The sequence below is a fragment of the Rhinoderma darwinii genome (genome assembly GCF_050947455.1).
Source record: "Rhinoderma darwinii isolate aRhiDar2 chromosome 2 unlocalized genomic scaffold, aRhiDar2.hap1 SUPER_2_unloc_55, whole genome shotgun sequence".
Lineage (NCBI taxonomy): Eukaryota > Metazoa > Chordata > Amphibia > Anura > Rhinodermatidae > Rhinoderma > Rhinoderma darwinii.
The window spans coordinates 343386-356729 of record NW_027461724.1 but is presented as its reverse complement, the minus strand read 5'-3'; the positions used below and the strand labels follow the sequence as shown (position 1 = coordinate 356729).

Sequence of the window (13344 nt, the reverse complement as noted above, 5' to 3'; positions counted from 1 at the left end):
AGCATTTAACGTCAATGGCCATTCTAAGCTGAATGTGCCAGCTCTCGTCAGATCGCAGAAGTTACACAGCTTAAGGCCTCACTAGTACCAGTGTGGGAGACTGTCTGGGAATCCGTGGTGCGGTTGAATTTTTATTATGTCGTTTAGATTTTGTTTCACAATCGATTAAAAAGGACTATGGATTAAAGCATTTAATGTCAATGGCCATTCTAAGCTGAATGTGCCTGCTCTCGTCAGATCGCAGAAGTTACACAGCTTAAGGCCTCGCTAGTACCAGTGTGGGAGACTGTCTGGGAATCCGTGGTGCGGTTGAATTTTTATTATGTCGTTTAGATTTTGTTTCACAATCGATTAAAAAGGACTATGGATTAAAGCATTTAATGTCAATGGCCATTCTAAGCTGAATGTGCCTGCTCTCGTCAGATCGCAGAAGTTACACAGCTTAAGGCCTTGCTAGGACCAGTGTGGGAGACTGTCTGGGAATCCGTGGTGCGGTTGCCTTTTTATTATGTCGTTTAGATTTTGTTTCACAATCGATTAAATAGGACTATGGATTAAAGCATTTAACGTCAATGGCCATTCTAAGCTGAATGTGCCTGCTCTCGTCAGAACGCAGAAGTTACACCCCTTAAGGCCTCGCTAGTACCAGTGTGGGAGACTGTCTGGGAATCCGTGGTGCGGTTGAATTTTTATTATGTCGTTTAGATTTTGTTTCACAATCGATTAAAAAGGACTATGGATTAAAGCATTTAATGTCAATGGCCATTCTAAGCTGAATGTCCCTGCTCTCGTCAGATCGCAGAAGTTACACAGCTTAAGTCCTCGCTAGTACCAGTGTGGGAGACTGTCTGGGAATCCGTGGTGCGGTTGACTTTTTATTATGTTGTTTAGATTTTGTTTCACAATAGATTAAATAGGACTATGGATTAAGGCTTTTAATGTCAATGGCCATTCTAAGCTGAATGTGCCTGCTCTCGTCAGATCGCCGAAGTTACACAGTTTAAGCCCTCGCTAGCACCAGTGTGGGAGACTGTCTGGGAATCCATGGTGCGGTTGACTTTTTATTACGTCGTTTAGATTTTGTTTCACAATCGATTAAAAAGGACTATGGATTAAAGCATTTAATGTCAATGGCCATTCTAAGCTGAATGTGCCTGCTCTCGTTAGATTGCAGAAGTTACACAGCTTAACGCCTCGCTAGTACCAGTGTGGGAGACTGTCTGGGAATCCGTGGTGCGGTTGACTTTTTATTATGTCGTTTAGATTTTGTTTCACAATAGATTAAAAAAGACTATGGATTAAAGCATTTAACGTCAATGGCCATTCTAAGCTGAATGTGCCTGCTCTCGTCAGATCGCAGAAGTTACACAGCTTAAGGCCTCGCTAGTACCAGTGTGGGAGACTGTCTGGGAATCCGTGGTGCGGTTGACTTTTTATTATGTCGTTTAGATTTTGTTTCACAATAGATTAAATAGGACTATGGATTAAAACATTTAACGTCAATGGCCATTCTAAGCTGAATGTGCCTGCTCTCGTCAGAAGTTACACAGCTTAACGCCTCGCTAGTACCAGTGTGGGAGACTGTCTGGGAATCCGTGGTGCGGTTGACTTTTTATTATGTCGTTTAGATTTTGTTTCACAATAGATTAAATAGGACTATGGATTAAAGCATTTAACGTCAATGGCCATTCTAAGCTGAATGTGCCTGCTCTCGTTAGATCGCAGAAGTTACACAGCTTAACGCCTCGCTAGTACCAGTGTGGGAGACTGTCTGGGAATCCGTGGTGCGGTTGACTTTTTATTATGTCGTTTAGATTTTGTTTCACAATAGATTAAATAGGACTATGGATTTAAGCAGTTAACGTCGATGGCCATTCTAAGCTGAATGTGCTGCTCTCGTCAGATCGCAGAAGTTACACAGCTTAAGGCCTCGCTAGTACCAGTGTGGGAGACTGTCTGGGAATCCGTGGTGCGGTTGCCTTTTTATTATGTCGTTTAGATTTTGTTTCACAATCGATTAAATAGGACTATGGATTAAAGCATTTAATGTCAATGGCCATTCTAAGCTGAATGTGCCTGCTCTCGTCAGAACGCAGAAGTTACACCCCTTAAGGCCTCGCTAGTACCAGTGTGGGAGACTGTCTGGGAATCCGTGGTGCGGTTGAATTTTTATTATGTCGTTTAGATTTTGTTTCACAATCGATTAAAAAGGACTATGGATTAAAGCATTTAATGTCAATGGCCATTCTAAGCTGAATGTCCCTGCTCTCGTCAGATCGCAGAAGTTACACAGCTTAAGGCCTCGCTAGTACCAGTGTGGGAGACTGTCTGGGAATCCGTGGTGCGGTTGACTTTTTATTATGTCGTTTAGATTTTGTTTCACAATAGATTAAATAGGACTATGGATTAAAGCATTTAACGTCAATGGCCATTCTAAGCTGAATGTGCCTGCTCTCGTCAGAACGCAGAAGTTACACAGCTTAAGGCCTCGCTAGTACCAGTGTGGGAGACTGTCTGGGAATCCGTGGTGCGGTTGACTTATTATTATGTCGTTTAGATTTTGTTTCACAATAGATTAAATAGGACTATGGATTAAAGCAGTTAACGTCAATGGCCATTCTAAGCTGAATGTGCCTGCTCTCGTTAGATCGCAGAAGTTACACAGCTTAACGCCTCGCTAGTACCAGTGTGGGAGACTGTCTGGGAATCCGTGGTGCGGTTGACTTTTTATTATGTCGTTTAGATTTTGTTTCACAATAGATTAAATAGGACTATGGATTAAAGCAGTTAACGTCAATGGCCATTCTAAGCTGAATGTGCTGCTCTCGTCAGATCGCAGAAGTTACACAGCTTAAGGCCTCGCTAGTACCAGTGTGGGAGACTGTCTGGGAATCCGTGGTGCGGTTGCCTTTTTATTATGTCGTTTAGATTTTGTTTCACAATCGATTAAATAGGACTATGGATTAAAGCATTTAACGTCAATGGCCATTCTAAGCTGAATGTGCCTGCTCTCGTCAGAACGCAGAAGTTACACCCCTTAAGGCCTCGCTAGTACCAGTGTGGGAGACTGTCTGGGAATCCATGGTGCGGTTGACTTTTTATTATGTCGTTTAGATTTTGTTTCACAATCGATTAAAAAGGACTATGGATTAAAGCATTTAATGTCAATGGCCATTCTAAGCTGAATGTGCCTGCTCTCGTTAGATTGCAGAAGTTACACAGCTTAACGCCTCGCTAGTACCAGTGTGGGAGACTGTCTGGGAATCCGTGGTGCGGTTGACTTTTTATTATGTCGTTTAGATTTTGTTTCACAATAGATTAAATAGGACTATGGATTAAAGCATTTAACGTCAATGGCCATTCTAAGCTGAATGTGCCTGCTCTCGTTAGATCGCAGAAGTTACACAGCTTAACGCCTCGCTAGTACCAGTGTGGGAGACTGTCTGGGAATCCGTGGTGCGGTTGACTTTTAATTATGTCGTTTAGATTTTGTTTCACAATAGATTAAATAGGACTATGGATTAAAGCAGTTAACGTCGATGGCCATTCTAAGCTGAATGTGCTGCTCTCGTCAGATCGCAGAAGTTACACAGCTTAAGGCCTCGCTAGTACCAGTGTGGGAGACTGTCTGGGAATCCGTGGTGCGGTTGCCTTTTTATTATGTCGTTTAGATTTTGTTTCACAATCGATTAAATAGGACTATGGATTAAAGCATTTAACGTCAATGGCCATTCTAAGCTGAATGTGCCTGCTCTCGGCAAAACGCAGAAGTTACACCCCTTAAGGCCTCGCTAGTACCAGTGTGGGAGACTGTCTGGGAATCCGTGGTGCGGTTGAATTTTTATTATGTCGTTTAGATTTTGTTTCACAATCGATTAAAAAGGACTATGGATTAAAGCATTTAATGTCAATGGCCATTCTAAGCTGAATGTCCCTGCTCTCGTCAGATCGCAGAAGTTACACAGCTTAAGGCCTCGCTAGTACCAGTGTGGGAGACTGTCTGGGAATCCGTGGTGCGGTTGCCTTTTTATTATGTCGTTTAGATTTTGTTTCACAATCGATTAAATAGGACTATGGATTAAAGCATTTAACGTCAATGGCCATTCTAAGCTGAATGTGCCTGCTCTCGTCAGAACGCAGAAGTTACACCCCTTAAGGCCTCGCTAGTACCAGTGTGGGAGACTGTCTGGGAATCCATGGTGCGGTTGACTTTTTATTATGTCGTTTAGATTTTGTTTCACAATCGATTAAAAAGGACTATGGATTAAAGCATTTAGTGTCAATGGCCATTCTAAGCTGAATGTGCCTGCTCTCGTCAGATCGCAGAAGTTACACAGCTTAAGGCCTCGCTAGTACCAGTGTGGGAGACTGTCTGGGAATCCGTGGTGCGGTTGAATTTTTATTATGTCGTTTAGATTTTGTTTCACAATCGATTAAAAAGGACTATGGATTAAAGCATTTAATGTCAATGGCCATTCTAAGCTGAATGTGCCTGCTCTCGTCAGATCGCAGAAGTTACACAGCTTAAGGCCTTGCTAGGACCAGTGTGGGAGACTGTCTGGGAATCCGTGGTGCGGTTGCCTTTTTATTATGTCGTTTAGATTTTGTTTCACAATCGATTAAATAGGACTATGGATTAAAGCATTTAACGTCAATGGCCATTCTAAACTGAATGTGCCTGCTCTCGTCAGAACGCAGAAGTTACACCCCTTAAGGCCTCGCTAGTACCAGTGTGGGAGACTGTCTGGGAATCCGTGGTGCGGTTGAATTTTTATTATGTCGTTTAGATTTTGTTTCACAATCGATTAAAAAGGACTATGGATTAAAGCATTTAATGTCAATGGCCATTCTAAGCTGAATGTCCCTGCTCTCGTCAGATCGCAGAAGTTACACAGCTTAAGTCCTCGCTAGTACCAGTGTGGGAGACTGTCTGGGAATCCGTGGTGCGGTTGACTTTTTATTATGTTGTTTAGATTTTGTTTCACAATAGATTAAATAGGACTATGGATTAAGGCTTTTAATGTCAATGGCCATTCTAAGCTGAATGTGCCTGCTCTCGTCAGATCGCCGAAGTTACACAGCTTAAGCCCTCGCTAGTACCAGTGTGGGAGACTGTCTGGGAATCCATGGTGCAGTTGACTTTTTATTATGTCGTTTAGATTTTGTTTCACAATCGATTAAAAAGGACTATGGATTAAAGCATTTAATGTCAATGGCCATTCTAAGCTGAATGTGCCTGCTCTCGTTAGATTGCAGAAGTTACACAGCTTAACGCCTCGCTAGTACCAGTGTGGGAGACTGTCTGGGAATCCGTGGTGCGGTTGACTTTTTATTATGTCGTTTAGATTTTGTTTCACAATAGATTACAAAAGACTATGGATTAAAGCATTTAACGTCAATGGCCATTCTAAGCTGAATGTGCCTGCTCTCGTCAGATCGCAGAAGTAACACAGCTTAAGGCCTCGCTAGTACCAGTGTGGCGGACTGTCTGGGAATCCGTGGTGCGGTTGACTTTTTATTATGTCGTTTAGATTTTGTTTCACAATCGATTAAAAAGGACTATGGATTAAAGCATTTAATGTCAATGGCCATTCTAAGCTGAATGTGCCTGCTCTTGTCAGAGCGCAGAAGTTACACAGCTTAAGGCCTCGCTAGTACCAGTGTGGGAGACTGTCTGGGAATCCGTGGTGCGGTTGACTTTTTATTATGTCGTTTAGATTTTGTTTCACAATAGATTAAATAGGACTATGGATTAAAGCATTTAACGTCAATGGCCATTCTAAGCTGAATGTGCCTGCTCTCGTCAGAACGCAGAAGTTACACAGCTTAAGGCCTCGCTAGTACCAGTGTGGGAGACTGTCTGGGAATCCGTGGTGCGGTTGACTTTTTATTATGTCGTTTAGATTTTGTTTCACAATAGATTAAATAGGACTATGGATTAAAGCATTTAACGTCAATGGCCATTCTAAGCTGAATGTGCCTGCTCTCGTCAGAAGTTACACAGCTTAACGCCTCGCTAGTACCAGTGTGGGAGACTGTCTGGGAATCCGTGGTGCGGTTGACTTTTTATTATGTCGTTTAGATTTTGTTTCACAATAGATTAAATAGGACTATGGATTAAATCAGTTAACGTCGATGGCCATTCTAAGCTGAATGTGCTGCTCTCGTCAGATCGCAGAAGTTACACAGCTTAAGGCCTCGCTAGTACCAGTGTGGGAGACTGTCTGGGAATCCGTGGTGCGGTTGCATTTTTATTATGTCGTTTAGATTTTGTTTCACAATCGATTAAATAGGACTATGGATTAAAGCATTTAACGTCAATGGCCATTCTAAGCTGAATGTGCCTGCTCTCGTCAGAACGCAGAAGTTACACCCCTTAAGGCCTCGCTAGTACCAGTGTGGGAGACTGTCTGGGAATCCGTGGTGCGGTTGAATTTTTATTATGTCGTTTAGATTTTGTTTCACAATCGATTAAAAAGGACTATGGATTAAAGCATTTAATGTCAATGGCCATTCTAAGCTGAATGTCCCTGCTCTCGTCAGATCGCAGAAGTTACACAGCTTAAGGCCTCGCTAGTACCAGTGTGGGAGACTGTCGGGGAATCCGTGGTGCGGTTGACTTTTTATTATGTCGTTTAGATTTTGTTTCACAATAGATTAAATAGGACTATGGATTAAAGCATTTAACGTCAATGGCCATTCTAAGCTGAATGTGCCTGATCTCGTCAGAACGCAGAAGTTACACAGCTTAAGGCCTCGCTAGTACCAGTGTGGGAGACTGTCTGGGAATCCGTGGTGCGGTTGACTTTTTATTATGTCGTTTAGATTTTGTTTCACAATAGATTAAATAGGACTATGGATTAAAGCATTTAACGTCAATGGCCATTCTAAGCTGAATGTGCCTGCTCTCGTTAGATCGCAGAAGTTACACCCCTTAACGCCTCGCTAGTACCAGTGTGGGAGACTGTCTGGGAATCCGTGGTGCGGTTGACTTTTTATTATGTCGTTTAGATTTTGTTTCACAATAGATTAAATAGGACTATGGATTAAAGCAGTTAACGTCAATGGCCATTCTAAGCTGAATGTGCTGCTCTCGTCAGATCGCAGAAGTTACACAGCTTAAGGCCTCGCTAGTACCAGTGTGGGAGACTGTCTGGGAATCCATGGTGTGGTTGACTTTTTATTATGTCGTTTAGATTTTGTTTCACAATCGATTAAAAAGGACTATGGATTAAAGCATTTAACGTCAATGGCCATTCTAAGCTGAATGTGCCTGCTCTCGTCAGATCGCAGAAGTTACACAGCTTAAGGCCTCGCTAGTACCAGTGTGGGAGACTGTCTGGGAATCCGTGGTGCGGTTGAATTTTTATTATGTCGTTTAGATTTTGTTTCACAATCGATTAAAAAGGACTATGGATTAAAGCATTTAATGTCAATGGCCATTCTAAGCTGAATGTGCCTGCTCTCGTCAGATCGCAGAAGTTACACAGCTTAACGCCTCGCTAGTACCAGTGTGGGAGACTGTCTGGGAATCCGTGGTGCGGTTGACTTTTTATTATGTTGTTTAGATTTTGTTTCACAATAGATTAAATAGGACTATGGATTAAGGCTTTTAATGTCAATGGCCATTCTAAGCTGAATGTGCCTGCTCTCGTCAGATCGCAGAAGTTACACAGCTTTAGGCCTCGCTAGTACCAGTGTGGGAGACTGTCTGGGGATCCGTGGTGCGGTTGACTTTTTATTATGTCGTTTAGATTTTGTTTCACAATCGATTAAAAAGGACTATGGATTAAAGCATTTAATGTCAATGGCCATTCTAAGCTGAATGTGCCTGCTCTCGTCAGATCGCAGAAGTTACACAGCTTAAGGCCTCGCTAGTACCAGTGTGGGAGACAGTCTGGGAATCCGTGGTGCGGTTGACTTTTTATTATGTCGTTTAGATTTTGTTTCACAATAGATTAAATAGGACTATGGATTAAAGCATTTAACGTCAATGGCCATTCTAAGCTGAATGTGCCTGCTCTCGTCAGAACGCAGAAGTTACACAGCTTAAGGCCTCGCTAGTACCAGTGTGGGAGACTGTCTGGGAATCTGTGGTGCGGTTGAATTTTTATTATGTCGTTTAGATTTTGTTTCACAATCGATTAAAAAGGACTATGGATTAAAGCATTTAATGTCAATGGCCATTCTAAGCTGAATGTGCCTGCTCTCGTTAGATCGCAGAAGTTACACAGCTTAACGCCTCGCTAGTACCAGTGTGGGAGACTGTCTGGGAATCCGTGGTGCGGTTGACTTTTTATTATGTCGTTTAGATTTTGTTTCACAATAGATTAAATAGGACTATGGATTAAAGCATTTAACGTCAATGGCCATTCTAAGCTGAATGTGCCTGCTCTCGTCAGATCGCAGAAGTTACACAGCATAAGGCCTCGCTAGTACCAGTGTGGGAGACTGTCTGGGAATCCGTGGTGCGGTTGAATTTTTATTATGTCGTTTAGATTTTGTTTCACAATCGATTAAAAAGGACTATGGATTAAAGCATTTAAGGTCAATGGCCATTCTAAGCTGAATGTCCCTACTCTCGTCAGATCGCAGAAGTTACACAGCTTAAGGCCTCGCTAGTACCAGTGTGGGAGACTGTCTGGGAATCCGTGGTGCGGTTGACTTTTTATTATGTTGTTTAGATTTTGTTTCACAATAGATTAAATAGGACTATGGATTAAGGCTTTTAATGTCAATGGCCATTCTAAGCTGAATGTGCCTGCTCTCGTCAGATCGCAGAAGTTACACAGCTTAAGGCCTCGCTAGTACCAGTGTGGGAGACTGTCTGGGAATCCGTGGTGCGGTTGACTTTTTATTATGTCGTTTAGATTTTGTTTCACAATCGATAAAATAGGACTATGGATTAAAGCATTTAACGTCAATGGCCATTCTAAGCTGAATGTGCATGCTCTCGTCAGATCGCAGAAGTTACACAGCTTAAGGCCTCGCTAGTACCAGTGTGGGAGACTGTCTGGGAATCCGTGGTGTGGTTGAATTTTTATTATGTCGTTTAGATTTTGTTTCACAATCGATTAAAAAGGACTATGGATTAAAGCATTTAATGTCAATGGCCATTCTAAGCTGAATGTGCCTGCTCTCGTCAGATCGCAGAAGTTACACAGCTTAAGGCCTCGCTAGTACCAGTGTGGGAGACTGTCTGGGAATCCGTGGTGCGGTTGACTTTTTATTATGTCGTTTAGATTTTGTTTCACAGTAGATTAAATAGGACTATGGATTAAAGCATTTAACGTCAATGGCCATTCTAAGCTGAATGTGCCTGCTCTCGTCAGAACGCAGAAGTTATACAGCTTAAGGCCTCGCTAGTACCAGTGTGGGAGACTGTCTGGGAATCCGTGGTGCGGTTGTCTTTTTATTATGTCGTTTAGATGTTGTTTCACAATCGATTAAAAAGGACTATGGATTAAAGCATTTAATGTCAATGGCCATTCTAAGCTGAATGTGCCTGCTCTCGTTAGATCGCAGAAGTTACACGGCTTAACGCCTTGCTAGTACCAGTGTGGGAGACTGTCTGGGAATCCGTGGTGCGGTTGACTTTTTATTATGTCGTTTAGATTTTGTTTCACAATCGTTTAAAAAGGACTATGGATTAAAGCATTTAATGTCAATGGCCATTCTAAGCTGAATGTGCCTGCTCTCGTCGGATCGCAGAAGTTACACAGCTTAAGGCCTCGCTAGTACCAGTGTGCGAGACTGTCTGGGAATCCGTGGTGCGGTTGACTTTTTATTATGTCGTTTAGATTTTGTTTCACAATCGATTAAAAAGGACTATGGATTAAAGCATTTAACGTCAATGGCCATTCTAAGCTGAATGTGCCTGCTCTCGTCAGAACGCAGAAGTTACACAGCTTAAGGCCTCGCTAGTACCAGTGTGGGAGACTGCCTGGGAATCCGTGGTGCGGTTGAAATTTTATTATGTCGTTTAGATTTTGTTTCACAATCGATTAAAAAGGACTATGGATTAAAGCATTTAATGTCAATGGCCATTCTAAGCTGAATGTTCCTGCTTTCGTCAGATCGCAGAAGTTACACAGCTTAAGGCCTCGGTAGTACCAGTGTGGGAGACTGTCTGGGAATCCGTGGTGCGGTTGACTTTTTATTATGTTGTTTAGATTTTGTTTCACAATAGATTAAATAGGACTATGGATTAAGGCTTTTAATGTCAATGGCCATTCTAAGCTGAATGTACCTGCTCTCGTCAGATCGCAGAAGTTACACAGCTTAAGGCCTCGCTAGTACCAGTGTGGGAGACTGTCTGGGAATCCGTGGTGCGGTTGACTTTTTATTATGTCGTTTAGATTTTGTTTCACAATCGATTAAAAAGGACTATGGATTAAAGCATTTAATGTCAATGGCCATTCTAAGCTGAATTTGCCTGCTCTCCTCAGATCGCAGAAGTTACACAGCTTAAGGCCTCGCTAGTACCAGTGTGGGAGACTGTCTGGGAATCCGTGGTGCGGTTGACTTTTTATTATGTTTAGATTTTGTTTCACAATAGATTAAATAGGACTATGGATTAAAGCATTTAACGTCAATGGCCATTCTAAGCTGAATGTGCCTGCTCTCGTCAGAACGCAGAAGTTACACAGCTTAAGGCCTCGCTAGTACCAGTGTGGGAGACTGTATGGGAATCCGTGGTGCGGTTGAATTTTTATTATGTCGTTTAGATTTTGTTTCACAATCGATTAAAAAGGACTATGGATTAAAGCATTTAACGTCAATGGCCATTCTAAGCTGAATGTGCCTGCTCTCGTCAGAACGCAGAAGTTACACAGCTTAAGGCCTCGCTAGTACCAGTGTGGGAGACTGCCTGGGAATCCGTGGTGCGGTTGAAATTTTATTATGTCGTTTAGATTTTGTTTCACAATCGATTAAAAAGGACTATGGATTAAAGCATTTAATGTCAATGGCCATTCTAAGCTGAATGTTCCTGCTTTCGTCAGATCGCAGAAGTTACACAGCTTAAGCGTTGGTAGTACCAGTGTGGGAGACTGTCTGGGAATCCGTGGTGCGGTTGACTTTTTATTATGTTGTTTAGATTTTGTTTCACAATAGATTAAATAGGACTATGGATTAAGGCTTTTAATGTCAATGGCCATTCTAAGCTGAATGTACCTGCTCTCGTCAGATCGCAGAAGTTACACAGCTTAAGGCCTCGCTAGTACCAGTGTGGGAAACTGTCTGGGAATCCGTGGTGCGGTTGACTTTTTATTATGTCGTTTAGATTTTGTTTCACAATCGATTAAAAAGGACTATGGATTAAAGCATTTAATGTCAATGGCCATTCTAAGCTGAATTTGCCTGCTCTCCTCAGATCGCAGAAGTTACACAGCTTAAGGCCTCGCTAGTACCAGTGTGGGAGACTGTCTGGGAATCCGTGGTGCGGTTGACTTTTTATTATGTCGTTTAGATTTTGTTTCACAATAGATTAAATAGGACTATGGATTAAAGCATTTAACGTCAATGGCCATTCTAAGCTGAATGTGCCTGCTCTCGTCAGAACGCAGAAGTTACACAGCTTAAGGCCTCGCTAGTACCAGTGTGGGAGACTGTATGGGAATCCGTGGTGCGGTTGAATTTTTATTATGTCGTTTAGATTTTGTTTCACAATCGATTAAAAAGGACTATGGATTAAAGCATTTAATGTCAATGGCCATTCTAAGCTGAATGTCCCTGCTCTCGTCAGATCGCAGAAGTTACACAGCTTAAGGCCTCGCTAGTACCAGTGTGGGAGACTGTCTGGGAATCCGTGGTGCGGTTGACTTTTTACTATGTTGTTTAGATTTTGTTTCACAATAGATTAAATAGGACTATGGATTAAAGCATTTAATGTCAATGGCCATTCTAAGCTGAATGTGCCTGCTCTCGTCAGATCGCAGAAGTTACACATCTTAAGCCCTCGCTAGTACCAGTGTGGGAGACTGTCTGGGAATCCGTGGTGCAGTTGACTTTTTATTATGTCGTTTAGATTTTGTTTCACAATCGATTAAAAAGGTCTATGGATTAAAGCACTTAATGTCAATGGCCATTCTAAGCTGAATGTGCCTGCTCTCGTCAGATCGCAGAAGTTACACAGCTTAAGGACTCTCTAGTACCAGTGTGGGAGACTGTCTGGGAATCCGTGGTGCGGTTGACTTTTTATTATGTCGTTTAGATTTTGTTTCACAATCGATTAAAAAGGACTATGGATTAAAGCATTTAATGTCAATCACCATTCTAAGCTGAATGTCCCTGCTCTCGTCAGATCGCAGAAGTTACACAGCTTAAGGACTCGCTAGTACCAGTGTGGGAGACTGTCTGGGAATCCGTGGTGCGGTTGACTTTTTATTATGTCGTTTAGATTTTGTTTCACAATCGATTAAAAAGGACTATGGATTAAAGCATTTAATGTCAATGGCCATTCTAAGCTGAATGTGCCTGCTGTCGTCAGATCGCAGAAGTTACACAGCTTAAGGCCTCGCTAGTACCAGTGTGGGAGACTGTCTGGGAATCCGTGGTGCGGTTGACTTTTTATTATGTCGTTTAGATTTTGTTTCACAATCGATTAAAAAGGACTATGGATTAAAGCACTTAATGTCAATGGCCATTCTAAGCTGAATGTGCCTGCTCTCGTCAGATCGCAGAAGTTACACAGCTTAAGGCCTCTCTAGTACCAGTGTGGGAGACTGTCTGGGAATCAGTGGTGCGGGTGACTATTTATTATGTCGTTTAGATATTGTTTCACAATCGATTAAAAAGGACTATGGATTAAAGCATTTAATGTCAATGGCCATTCTAAGCTGAATGTGCCTGCTCTCGTCAGATCACAGAAGTTACACAGCATAAGGCCTCGCTAGTACCAGTGTGGGAGACTGTCTGGGAATCCGTGGTGCGGTTGACTTTTTATTATGTCGTTTAGATTTTGTTTCACAATCGATTAAAAAGGTCTATGGATTAAAGCATTTAATGTCAATGGCCATTCTAAGCGGAATGTCCCTGCTCTCGTCAGATCGCAGAAGTTACACAGCTTAAGGCCTTGCTAGTACCAGGGTGGGAGACTGTCTGGGAATCCGTAGTGCGGTTGACTTTTTATTATGTTGTTTAGATTTTGTTTCACAATCGATTAAAAAGGACTATGGATTAAAGCATTTGATGTCAATGGCCATTCTAAGCTGAATGTGCCTGCTCTCGTCAGACTGCAGAAGTTACACAGCTTAAGGCCTCGCTAGTACCAGTGTGGGAGACTGTCTGGGAATCCGTGGTGCGGTTGACTTTTTATTATGTCGTTTAGATTTTGTTTCACAA

At 42.3% G+C, this 13344-nt stretch overlaps 60 pseudogenes; all 60 read left to right on the top strand.

Annotated features, from left to right (window-relative positions):
* Positions 1-10: 10 nt before the first annotated feature.
* On the top strand, positions 11-129 carry LOC142678917 (5S ribosomal RNA; annotated as a pseudogene).
* Positions 130-196: 67 nt separating this feature from the next.
* Positions 197-315, top strand: LOC142678026 (5S ribosomal RNA; annotated as a pseudogene).
* Positions 316-568: 253 nt separating this feature from the next.
* Positions 569-687, top strand: LOC142679138 (5S ribosomal RNA; annotated as a pseudogene).
* A 67-nt stretch (positions 688-754) lies between these two features.
* Positions 755-873, top strand: LOC142678373 (5S ribosomal RNA; annotated as a pseudogene).
* A 253-nt stretch (positions 874-1126) lies between these two features.
* Positions 1127-1245, top strand: LOC142679262 (5S ribosomal RNA; annotated as a pseudogene).
* A 67-nt stretch (positions 1246-1312) lies between these two features.
* LOC142679646 (5S ribosomal RNA) lies at positions 1313-1431 on the top strand (annotated as a pseudogene).
* Positions 1432-1677: 246 nt separating this feature from the next.
* LOC142678795 (5S ribosomal RNA) lies at positions 1678-1796 on the top strand (annotated as a pseudogene).
* A 67-nt stretch (positions 1797-1863) lies between these two features.
* Positions 1864-1981, top strand: LOC142679329 (5S ribosomal RNA; annotated as a pseudogene).
* A 67-nt stretch (positions 1982-2048) lies between these two features.
* On the top strand, positions 2049-2167 carry LOC142679137 (5S ribosomal RNA; annotated as a pseudogene).
* Positions 2168-2234: 67 nt separating this feature from the next.
* On the top strand, positions 2235-2353 carry LOC142679959 (5S ribosomal RNA; annotated as a pseudogene).
* A 67-nt stretch (positions 2354-2420) lies between these two features.
* Positions 2421-2539, top strand: LOC142679941 (5S ribosomal RNA; annotated as a pseudogene).
* Positions 2540-2606: 67 nt separating this feature from the next.
* LOC142678794 (5S ribosomal RNA) lies at positions 2607-2725 on the top strand (annotated as a pseudogene).
* A 67-nt stretch (positions 2726-2792) lies between these two features.
* On the top strand, positions 2793-2910 carry LOC142679148 (5S ribosomal RNA; annotated as a pseudogene).
* Positions 2911-2977: 67 nt separating this feature from the next.
* Positions 2978-3096, top strand: LOC142679232 (5S ribosomal RNA; annotated as a pseudogene).
* Positions 3097-3163: 67 nt separating this feature from the next.
* Positions 3164-3282, top strand: LOC142679261 (5S ribosomal RNA; annotated as a pseudogene).
* Positions 3283-3349: 67 nt separating this feature from the next.
* On the top strand, positions 3350-3468 carry LOC142678793 (5S ribosomal RNA; annotated as a pseudogene).
* Positions 3469-3535: 67 nt separating this feature from the next.
* On the top strand, positions 3536-3653 carry LOC142679327 (5S ribosomal RNA; annotated as a pseudogene).
* A 253-nt stretch (positions 3654-3906) lies between these two features.
* On the top strand, positions 3907-4025 carry LOC142678065 (5S ribosomal RNA; annotated as a pseudogene).
* Positions 4026-4092: 67 nt separating this feature from the next.
* Positions 4093-4211, top strand: LOC142679229 (5S ribosomal RNA; annotated as a pseudogene).
* A 67-nt stretch (positions 4212-4278) lies between these two features.
* LOC142678025 (5S ribosomal RNA) lies at positions 4279-4397 on the top strand (annotated as a pseudogene).
* Positions 4398-4836: 439 nt separating this feature from the next.
* Positions 4837-4955, top strand: LOC142678372 (5S ribosomal RNA; annotated as a pseudogene).
* A 253-nt stretch (positions 4956-5208) lies between these two features.
* On the top strand, positions 5209-5327 carry LOC142679260 (5S ribosomal RNA; annotated as a pseudogene).
* Positions 5328-5394: 67 nt separating this feature from the next.
* Positions 5395-5513, top strand: LOC142678714 (5S ribosomal RNA; annotated as a pseudogene).
* A 67-nt stretch (positions 5514-5580) lies between these two features.
* LOC142678484 (5S ribosomal RNA) lies at positions 5581-5699 on the top strand (annotated as a pseudogene).
* Positions 5700-5766: 67 nt separating this feature from the next.
* On the top strand, positions 5767-5885 carry LOC142679929 (5S ribosomal RNA; annotated as a pseudogene).
* A 431-nt stretch (positions 5886-6316) lies between these two features.
* On the top strand, positions 6317-6435 carry LOC142679136 (5S ribosomal RNA; annotated as a pseudogene).
* A 67-nt stretch (positions 6436-6502) lies between these two features.
* LOC142678169 (5S ribosomal RNA) lies at positions 6503-6621 on the top strand (annotated as a pseudogene).
* A 67-nt stretch (positions 6622-6688) lies between these two features.
* Positions 6689-6807, top strand: LOC142677710 (5S ribosomal RNA; annotated as a pseudogene).
* Positions 6808-7245: 438 nt separating this feature from the next.
* LOC142678024 (5S ribosomal RNA) lies at positions 7246-7364 on the top strand (annotated as a pseudogene).
* A 67-nt stretch (positions 7365-7431) lies between these two features.
* On the top strand, positions 7432-7550 carry LOC142678590 (5S ribosomal RNA; annotated as a pseudogene).
* A 67-nt stretch (positions 7551-7617) lies between these two features.
* LOC142678228 (5S ribosomal RNA) lies at positions 7618-7736 on the top strand (annotated as a pseudogene).
* Positions 7737-7803: 67 nt separating this feature from the next.
* Positions 7804-7922, top strand: LOC142677970 (5S ribosomal RNA; annotated as a pseudogene).
* A 67-nt stretch (positions 7923-7989) lies between these two features.
* On the top strand, positions 7990-8108 carry LOC142678148 (5S ribosomal RNA; annotated as a pseudogene).
* Positions 8109-8175: 67 nt separating this feature from the next.
* Positions 8176-8294, top strand: LOC142678792 (5S ribosomal RNA; annotated as a pseudogene).
* A 67-nt stretch (positions 8295-8361) lies between these two features.
* LOC142678856 (5S ribosomal RNA) lies at positions 8362-8480 on the top strand (annotated as a pseudogene).
* Positions 8481-8547: 67 nt separating this feature from the next.
* LOC142678647 (5S ribosomal RNA) lies at positions 8548-8666 on the top strand (annotated as a pseudogene).
* Positions 8667-8733: 67 nt separating this feature from the next.
* On the top strand, positions 8734-8852 carry LOC142679634 (5S ribosomal RNA; annotated as a pseudogene).
* Positions 8853-8919: 67 nt separating this feature from the next.
* LOC142679155 (5S ribosomal RNA) lies at positions 8920-9038 on the top strand (annotated as a pseudogene).
* Positions 9039-9105: 67 nt separating this feature from the next.
* Positions 9106-9224, top strand: LOC142679622 (5S ribosomal RNA; annotated as a pseudogene).
* Positions 9225-9291: 67 nt separating this feature from the next.
* Positions 9292-9410, top strand: LOC142679818 (5S ribosomal RNA; annotated as a pseudogene).
* A 67-nt stretch (positions 9411-9477) lies between these two features.
* LOC142679225 (5S ribosomal RNA) lies at positions 9478-9596 on the top strand (annotated as a pseudogene).
* Positions 9597-9663: 67 nt separating this feature from the next.
* LOC142678923 (5S ribosomal RNA) lies at positions 9664-9782 on the top strand (annotated as a pseudogene).
* Positions 9783-9849: 67 nt separating this feature from the next.
* On the top strand, positions 9850-9968 carry LOC142680030 (5S ribosomal RNA; annotated as a pseudogene).
* A 67-nt stretch (positions 9969-10035) lies between these two features.
* LOC142679972 (5S ribosomal RNA) lies at positions 10036-10154 on the top strand (annotated as a pseudogene).
* Positions 10155-10221: 67 nt separating this feature from the next.
* Positions 10222-10340, top strand: LOC142679366 (5S ribosomal RNA; annotated as a pseudogene).
* A 67-nt stretch (positions 10341-10407) lies between these two features.
* LOC142678302 (5S ribosomal RNA) lies at positions 10408-10526 on the top strand (annotated as a pseudogene).
* A 64-nt stretch (positions 10527-10590) lies between these two features.
* On the top strand, positions 10591-10709 carry LOC142677841 (5S ribosomal RNA; annotated as a pseudogene).
* Positions 10710-10776: 67 nt separating this feature from the next.
* On the top strand, positions 10777-10895 carry LOC142680029 (5S ribosomal RNA; annotated as a pseudogene).
* A 252-nt stretch (positions 10896-11147) lies between these two features.
* On the top strand, positions 11148-11266 carry LOC142679769 (5S ribosomal RNA; annotated as a pseudogene).
* Positions 11267-11333: 67 nt separating this feature from the next.
* LOC142678301 (5S ribosomal RNA) lies at positions 11334-11452 on the top strand (annotated as a pseudogene).
* A 67-nt stretch (positions 11453-11519) lies between these two features.
* On the top strand, positions 11520-11638 carry LOC142677840 (5S ribosomal RNA; annotated as a pseudogene).
* Positions 11639-11705: 67 nt separating this feature from the next.
* LOC142679958 (5S ribosomal RNA) lies at positions 11706-11824 on the top strand (annotated as a pseudogene).
* Positions 11825-11891: 67 nt separating this feature from the next.
* LOC142678980 (5S ribosomal RNA) lies at positions 11892-12010 on the top strand (annotated as a pseudogene).
* A 67-nt stretch (positions 12011-12077) lies between these two features.
* On the top strand, positions 12078-12196 carry LOC142678958 (5S ribosomal RNA; annotated as a pseudogene).
* A 67-nt stretch (positions 12197-12263) lies between these two features.
* LOC142678906 (5S ribosomal RNA) lies at positions 12264-12382 on the top strand (annotated as a pseudogene).
* Positions 12383-12449: 67 nt separating this feature from the next.
* LOC142678816 (5S ribosomal RNA) lies at positions 12450-12568 on the top strand (annotated as a pseudogene).
* Positions 12569-12635: 67 nt separating this feature from the next.
* LOC142678394 (5S ribosomal RNA) lies at positions 12636-12754 on the top strand (annotated as a pseudogene).
* Positions 12755-12821: 67 nt separating this feature from the next.
* Positions 12822-12940, top strand: LOC142678893 (5S ribosomal RNA; annotated as a pseudogene).
* Positions 12941-13007: 67 nt separating this feature from the next.
* On the top strand, positions 13008-13126 carry LOC142678992 (5S ribosomal RNA; annotated as a pseudogene).
* A 67-nt stretch (positions 13127-13193) lies between these two features.
* On the top strand, positions 13194-13312 carry LOC142678315 (5S ribosomal RNA; annotated as a pseudogene).
* Positions 13313-13344: the final 32 nt, after the last annotated feature.